The sequence below is a fragment of the Phoenix dactylifera genome, chromosome 3 (genome assembly GCF_051530095.1).
Source record: "Phoenix dactylifera cultivar Ajwa chromosome 3, Ajwa_hap1_PhDact_Kaust_v1.1, whole genome shotgun sequence".
Taxonomy (NCBI): Eukaryota; Viridiplantae; Streptophyta; class Magnoliopsida; order Arecales; family Arecaceae; genus Phoenix; species Phoenix dactylifera.
This window is the reverse complement of record NC_143192.1, coordinates 4,074,346-4,082,803: the sequence shown is the minus strand read 5'-3', so window position 1 is coordinate 4,082,803 and position 8,458 is coordinate 4,074,346. Positions and strand designations below refer to the sequence as shown.

General features: G+C 39.6%; 2 long non-coding RNA genes across 2 annotated transcripts; both read right to left on the bottom strand.

Moving 5' to 3' along the window:
• Window positions 1-937: 937 nt before the first annotated feature.
• Window positions 938-3,592, bottom strand: LOC120106623 (uncharacterized). The gene is made up of 6 exons (XR_015976066.2): window positions 3,452-3,592; window positions 3,245-3,370; window positions 2,504-2,731; window positions 2,332-2,423; window positions 2,093-2,222; window positions 938-1,307 (listed from the first exon to the last, which is right to left on the bottom strand). It is a non-coding gene; the product is annotated as an uncharacterized LOC120106623 (long non-coding RNA).
• A 2,053-nt stretch (window positions 3,593-5,645) lies between these two features.
• On the bottom strand, window positions 5,646-7,425 carry LOC148714207 (uncharacterized). The gene is made up of 2 exons (XR_015976067.2): window positions 7,070-7,425; window positions 5,646-6,542 (listed from the first exon to the last, which is right to left on the bottom strand). It is a non-coding gene; the product is annotated as an uncharacterized LOC148714207 (long non-coding RNA).
• Window positions 7,426-8,458: the final 1,033 nt, after the last annotated feature.

Here is an 8,458-nt window from a genome sequence, read left to right as displayed (position 1 = left end):
ACAATTCTAAAATTCTAATAGATTAAAGAGTACATAAAGAGAGAACTTGCCTCAAAAATACTTGTGAACAACAAAAAATATCTCAACACCTCAACATATCAAAATAATAATGCCAATACAAAATTAATTAAATAAATGAGAACTCATATTGTAAGGATCCATGGAGGCATGTGTTTGGTCTCTTACTGGCTATGCACTACGTAGATCTTGGATACTTAATAACATCTTACGACTAGCTTTTTTAGATGAGGCACTGAGTTGTTACAAATTATATCATAGCAGATCAGGCCTATCACCCATATAGACTAAGAGACAGCTGCAACATGGGTCCATTTTAGGTTGACCATAAGTGTTTGTGATTAGATTTGTGGTACTTGTAATTAGATTTGAATAGATTTGGACCATGAGCTTGGCAAAATACTAGGGTTTAAACAAGGGAGTATGTGAAGATTCATGTGGGCATGTGTTTAGTCTCATATTTATTATCTACACTACAAAAGAAGGAAGAACTCCCGACGCTTTTTTTTGTCTCTACCGACGCTTATAAGCGTCGGCGAATTCCCAGCCCACGCTTCCCAAAGCGTGGGTCAGACGTCGGGCAGGTGGGCGTGGGTCGGGTTTAACCCGACGCGTCAAAAAAGCGTCATTGGTCTATGCCGACGCTTTTAAGCGTCGTTACGTTTACCATACTCCGACGCTTAAAAGCGTCGGCGAGAAGGGATGGTTACTACGGGTTATGCCGACGCTTAAAAGCGTCGTTAGAGGCCTGCCATTAGGTTTACATTTCCTGTTGCATTTCCCGACGCTTATAAGCGTCGGCATTAAATTTTTTTTTAAAAAAAAAATTGTAAAAGTAATTTTTAAATACTCTGTGTACATTAAATTCTTACAAAACAATAGAAACAAATACACTGAATCACATATATAACAAAATATGAGTCACAAACAAGAACTTTGATTACATTCATATTATCATATTTGATTACATTGTACTTCAAAAACATTCTAAAAACATACAAGTCAAATTCCTAAGTACACAATCTACAATATATATCAAGGGTCGGCATCATCATCTCTACAATATTGTCATTAAGCTTGGGGCGAGCCCAGTCAACCAAGCTCTGCTGTTTGCTCGGGACCCTTTGTTCTCATAGAAGCCTTCTGCTGCTTGCAGGGGCAGACACCTTTGTTCCCATAGAAGCCTGGGGGCACGCAGAGGCACTTCATGTAGCATTTCTGGCTGAAGAACATGCATGGCTTGTGGTATTGGGTATTCGAGCATCTCCTTGAGCATTGAGAGGGGCATTCTGATTACAGAAATTCAGAAGTTACACAAGGTAAAAAAAAAAAAAAAACTACAATAGTTTCAAAACAATTGATCCAAGAGCTAAATTTTGGAAAGTTTACTGCTCCTAAGTCATATGAGATGTGCAGCATCAATATCAAATGGGAGGGGGCTGTATGTGGTGAATTGCATTTTCCAGTCTGAAGGATAGAAAGAGTAGAAATCACTAAATAATTATTTAGAAGAGTATGATAAACACTATATTATAACTTATTAACAAACTTTCAGTAGAAGTAGATGCAATTTGACATAGGTAGAAGTGAACTGGGAAAACAAATGATTGTTAAGCTTAGAAACAGAAGATAAGAGTTGCAGAAAGGTAATATAACACCATAACTTGATACAATTCAACTTCTTAATTACTCATAATCATTTACAAATACCCAAGGCCTAGTTCTGTGATTAGTGAGAGTCGAATAAACATATCGCAATCTAGGGGCATCTAGCTAAAGTCACCAGAAAAATCTATGACAGGAACAATGCCTGCCACTAGGTTTTAATGTTTAATCTTCACAGTGAAAAGTAGACAATGGGATTCCAGAACCAAGCAATAAGACAGTTCATGGCATGAGATAACATGAAATTTATAAGCTGATCCTCTCATCAGAGGATCAATCTGCGTACACAAGAAAATACAGTAAACAAACACAGCTTCAAGGCAGCAAAATATATACAGTAGCAATATAAACTAAAATCCTGGCCTTCTCAACAAAGAGCAAAATACTTGTCTTGTTATAATTTGCTAACCTGTATGGTCTCTCTTGCCCTGGCACCAGAACTGAAGAAGCATAAGAGTCTTACGGATATCACCTAGACAAGACCTGATTAAGTGCTCCATCAATTGGGCAGAAATTTGAGCTTTCTCAGAAGCACAAATCTACAGAAAAATTGAGAATGAACAATTTGGAACACCAATTAACACATCCAAGGTACCCAAGGCATGTAGAAATGACAGATATATGATTTCAAAATTGCAATTTTTTTACCATATGTACAAGTGACAGCAGCTCCTCAGATGATGGATGTTTGAACTCCAAAGTGACCCGGTCCAGAAGCTGTGGTAAGATAGGATTCTTATCTACATATCAGATAAATATACAAGGGGTAAGAAATTTATAGTCGCTAACAATCTCTACCATGGATTGATTAGTTACTCACTATTGCTTGTAAGTATTATGGGTCGCTTTGCAATTTCAGCCAGCTGAAGTATAGTAGAAATAAAACCACGATCTTCATCAAAAACAGTATCTACATTCTCAAAGAGAATTAGGGTTTTATTTGCAACTTGGGTCAGGGCAATTCTCTAAGTCCTCAGCTTCTCTCATGCAAACTGTGTTAGGCAGTAACTCAGAGTTATGCTTTTCCCTCGGACCTATCAGTTGAGACCTGGATGAAGGAACACAAGCACATCATGTTAATCTTCATCAATAAAAATAATATAAAAACAATGCAGTTTGTTTTATCCCTGACTGCATTGCAAAAGCAGTGGAGCAAAATACAATACATGCAAACATAGACAGTCTGTCAAAGTCATCGCTCAAAATATACAGAGAACAATCAAATGAAAATATAGCTTAAACAAGCTAGAACACCACCTATTTTATGTGTTGCATTCAAATGGGTCAGCACTTGTTCCTTTCAGATTGATAGAATAATAGAACCATCATAAAAAAAGATCCGTATAATCCTTCTGTGCGGCTCATCTCTATCATAGTAGATATTTAATACTGCAGAGAGCTTTTTCACAGAATCTAGAGAATATTTTGTACCGAGATCTAAAAACTAGAGAATATCTTGCTAAAAGCAAACTAAAGAAGAACATGTAAATTAAGTTGATAAACAGCGAGAGGGAACTGGCAGAAATTAATGAGCAAACTAGTAATGTTATAATTGATTTACTTTTGGATGTGGAATCTGTGCTAGTGCTCCTTTCTGTAAGTGATGATGGCTCCATTTCTCCTGTTATATTTGTATATTTTTCATGCAATGCCTCTTCAGATAAACTTGGCTGAGCATTCCCATATGCTGCAAGCATTACAAAGTAAGGTATGCGAGATTGCTACATAGCTAGAGTTGATGCCAAGATAGAGGGGGGGAACTACTTACGCTTGATATAGGTAAGAGCCACAGTGAAAAGGATATTGAAAAGGATCATATATCCGGCCAATGCACCCGTACCAATCCAGTACCATTTGGCCTCTGTAAAAATTCCACGCCTGTGGAAACAAGATTCACACCTTGTACATATGCTTGGCATGCCTGTGGAAACACATCTTTTGTGGAAGTATTTGTCCATCTTTTGTGGACTCGAACTTCCAATCCGTACCTTCCTCTACCCCGAGATAGGCGGTGGGTTGGATCCAAGTTTTCTCCTCGGGCGGAGGCGGGCCTGAATCGATCGGGACTTGGGGCCGGTCGGTCGACGCCGGAAAGGAGAGAGAACAAACCCAGAACACCCGAAGAAGAGGAGGAGGAGAAGAAGGAGAACAAGCGAGACGGTGGGAGAGGAGGGAGGAGGAGAAAAATACCTCCGGCGGAGCGGGTTGGGATCGGTCCGCGCCGGAGAGGAGGTAGCGCCGGAGACGAGGAATGGGGGCTAAGGCAGCGCCGGAGACGAGGAATGGGGGCTAAAGCAGCGCCGGAGACGAGGAAGATGAGCTTGAGAGGAATGGGGGCTAGGGCAATTTTGCGGGCTCGGGGTCGGCCGCTGGGTATTAAGTGGGCTTCGGCGACGCTCATAAGCGTCGTTTGGTGTTCGGTCCGCGACGACGCTTTTAAGCGTCGTTAATTGCTTCGAATTACCAACGCTCCTACAAAGCGTTGGAAACATGGGGCGCGGGAGCGGAATTTGCCGACGCTTTTTCCTAGCGTCGGCAGATAAGCGTCGGCGTTTTATTATTTTACTGTAGTGCTACTAGGTAAATCTTGGGTACTTATTCAATATCAAAGAACCCAAATAACACCTTTTTGACAAGCATTTTTTAGTAAGATCCTATATTGTTACAAATAGTATCAAAGTAGATCTAACCAATGGTCCATGTGGACAAGAGAACACTGCAGCATGCATCTATTAGGTTGAGTACAAGCTAATTGTGAAATTTGTAAATTAGATTTGTGGTACTTATAATTAGATTTGCAATGGATTTAAACTTTTATCCTGATGCAGATGCCAAGGCTTAAACTGGGGGAGTTTTTGAGGACCCTTGTGGGTGTGTCTTTAGTCCTACATTAGATATGAATCGGATAGATCTTAGGTACTTAATAATACCTTAAGGTAGGAATGGCAAGGGGTAGGGTACCTGCAAAATTTGCCTTATCTGTATCTGAATCCATTTAAAATCCTACAGCCCGAACCTTAACAAGTTTTAATTTTAAATCCCAAACCCTTTCCAAATCCTATAGGGCTTTGCTAAATAGATCCTATTAGGGTTCGGGATAGTTTGGGTATCCGAAAATATCTGGCCAGCTGCCATCCTATCTTAAGTCTAGCCTTTTTGGATGGGGTCTAGATTGTTACACATATACTCATAAATATATAGCAAAATAAAGTGATTGCAACTCTATCTACAGTACACTCACACTTCTTATTGAACATAGCACAAGCACCATATAATTAAAATTACCATATCCCAACAATCTATATTTCTATTGAATTGTCCAATCCTACAAATTAATCTTGCCAAGAGATCTTAGTTATATTTTCGATCTCTTGTAGTGATCAAATTAGCCAAAGCTCAAAGCATAAATTCTCGAAGTCACCTTGAAATAGGTATTTTTCATCCTAAATGGATATGTATACATCAAGTTATGTCTTCAAAATCATGCTAAATATAGAACTTATGCCAAATTTTCAGCCCATTTTAACCCATATATTGACCAAATCAATAAAGATTTAGTACAAAAATGTGGGTCCCAAAGTTAGCTTCAAAATGAGCATATATATAAGTTATCCTCAATAGCAATTGCCCAACTTTTAAAAATGGTTATCACATAACAGGGGCTCCTCTCCCTATATTTCCTCGATATGTGATATTCTAGTTCCGCATTCTTGTGAAAGAACCCATAAAAAAGAGCAAGGTAAGATCTGTGAGAAAGAAATGGAAGAGAGATGAGAAAGAGAGTTATGAGAGAGAGATTACAAGGGAGTAGAGAGAGGAAGAGGGCTTGTGTCACGCCCCCGGCCCGAGATCGCGAGCCGGGGGTCGCGCCAACCGCCGCACACCCGTAGGGAACTCTCCCCACGAGCATGCAAGGCATCTAAACCAAATATCTCAAATATATATAACTAAAATAATTGAGCTGAAATAAATGCAATCTTATTCCATTGACTGACACAAATTATAAAGTTTCACAGTTCTCAATGCGCAGCGGAACAATAAAGATAGAACATTAACTTAAATAAAACCTAATCTAAGATAACTTGTGTCAAAATTCTTGTATTCGCTCTCCCATATTGTAAAACCCCCGGATCGAGCTAATTCTTCAGATCTATAAAAACAGTAAGAAATCGTATAATGAGCTAGACAGCCCAGTAAGTAATAAACACCTTAATTAGTCAATTCATATACTAACATAAAATATAAATACAAATTACGATGAATCAACATAATAACATAATCAATTCCTTTTCAAGCACAAATTCATTGAAATTCGTATCTTTCAAATATCTATATACATAATCATAAATCTGATTCGAAACAAATCACATTCATCTCATCAGCCTTTAGCTACGACCACACTTATACCCTGTGGCTAGGCCAGAAACAGAACCGCACTTATACCCTGCGGAGTGGGCCAGAATACCACACTTATACCCTGTGGTGGGGCCAGAATTGCCAATGCATAACCCCCTATTGGCAGGGTCCAGAACATAGCCAGGCTGAGAGTTCTAAATCTGATGCACATCAAAATTCTTTTGTAACATAATAGATATATCATAATTCGATCTAAATATGCATATACGATACAAAAACAGTAATATAACAATAGTCCAAAAAATATTATTCCAATTCACATATCCATTTTTCATTCAAAGCATCATCTCGTAAAATTCATAAATCACATATAAATTCATTAACAATTTATTCGATGCAAAAATAATATTATATAAATGAAGAGTCTAGAGAAGGCAGTTCATTACTTACATTGAACGCGATCCCCAATAAATCCAATTAATTCCGCAAATCCCTTCCAGAACCTAATATTCAAAAATCGTATTCATCTTTTAAAATTCATCACAATAAATATATATAAAGACTTAAATTTTTAATATCCTCCCATGGCTGGCCCTGCAGGAGTGCCTAGCACCCCGAGTTTGGGTTCATACCCGTAAACCACCCTCTCTCTTTATTATTATTATTATCATCATTATTTTTTTTCTTTTTCTTCTTTATTCTTTTCTCTTTTCTTTTTCCTTCTTTTCTTTTTCCTCTTTCTTCTTTTCTCTCCCGACTCCCCTCTTCTTCTTCGGCGAAACAGGGGATCCGTGACCCCCCCCCGCCCCCTTCTTCTTCCCTCTCGGTCGGGCCCAAGGGCGGCCGCGGTGGCCGGACCTGACGGCGGCAGGAGGTGGCGGAGCAAGCCCGACCACCCCCGGCGGCTGGCGGCGGCGAAAAACAGCCGAAGTAGAGTATCCCGTTTTGGACCAAAATCTGGCGATCGGCCGGCTCAAAACCCCCATACACCGTGGCTAATCACCAAGAGAGGAGGAGGAAAAGGCCTTACCTCAGCCTCGACGAAGGTCCGGCGGCTTTCCTCTCCGGCGGCAATGAAGGAAAAGGGTCACCCGTGCCTCGGCTCTCCCTCTTCCTCTCTCTCCGGCAACGCGAAGAAGACCTTCCCCCTTTCTTTCTTGGGTGTGGCGGCTCTCCTTCGGTGGACTCAAAGGAGAAGGAGAAGGAGAAGGAGCCCTAAAACAGGGGCTCCTTCTTCTTCGGGATGGATCCCTCCATCCCGTTGCCGGCGCACGTGAGGCCAAAACTTGGGACTGGGCCGGTCAAGTGGACCGGGCCCAGTTCCAGGGTCTCACAGCTTGGTTAAGAGGTTATGTGTAAAAGAGAAATGGTAGATTGAAGAGAAAATTATGAGAGAAAAGTGACCATGAGTAGCGGTAGGCAAACGTGGGAACCAAAAAAAACACACAGAGAGAGGGATAAGGTTGGTTTAGGTTGAGGTTTAGAATCTTCTAATTGGGCTGATCTAATAGGTTGTATTAGTAGGTCATTATCTAGCCATTACACAAGTAATGGTGACCAAGAGAAATCTCCAATCATCAAGCCATTGCCACAAGTTATGGAGCTAAAGAGAGATGAGATGGTAATATGTGTGATAGAAAAAAATATTTTCAACATGAACATGTTGACTCAAACCACCAAATATTTATGATGGCGAAACTACTATTACCATGGACACGAGGTTTGCCAAGACAACACATAAGAAAGAAAGAGGAGGTAGGGGGGAGAGAATAGGGGCGAGGGGAAGAACAGAGAAGGGCACAGGGAGAGAAGGCTTCTCGGCTAAAAAAAAAATAGCAATGAGGCTAGGGCTAAGGGATGCTTGAAAAGGAGAGGGAGTTGTGGAGTCTCTATGAAAAAACTAGAGAAAGACTATTTAGATTTTATTGTTATATAGATGAAATTATTAAAAAATAATAGTTTGGAGAAAAGCTCCCTCTCTATTCTCCTCTAAACTACTCTAGAGCATACATGTACGGGCCATGATTAACTATAGGTAGGGGACTATGCAACCATCAATATAGCCAGTTATGGCCAAGTACTTATAATGAAAGAAATTTTAAGTCCTTTGCTTAGGATTCGATATGACACTGCATGCCACTACAAACTATTGTTGTTTAGATGCTATTGTTGCTTTCTAGACTAATAAAGAAGAAATTATGTCCAAGTATAGACTCTCATTTGTTGCCTTCCTACTATAAAATAAAATATTACAAAAAACTATACTCTAACATATACTAATTCCTAACTAATTGATAAAAAATAGACATCCAATTCGACAAAATAATTTTTATTTGATTTTTCAAACGATAATTTTACCCCATAAAATCAAAATCTACTCCAAAATTGAATACCTAGTTCAAAAATTAAACTCAGTTAC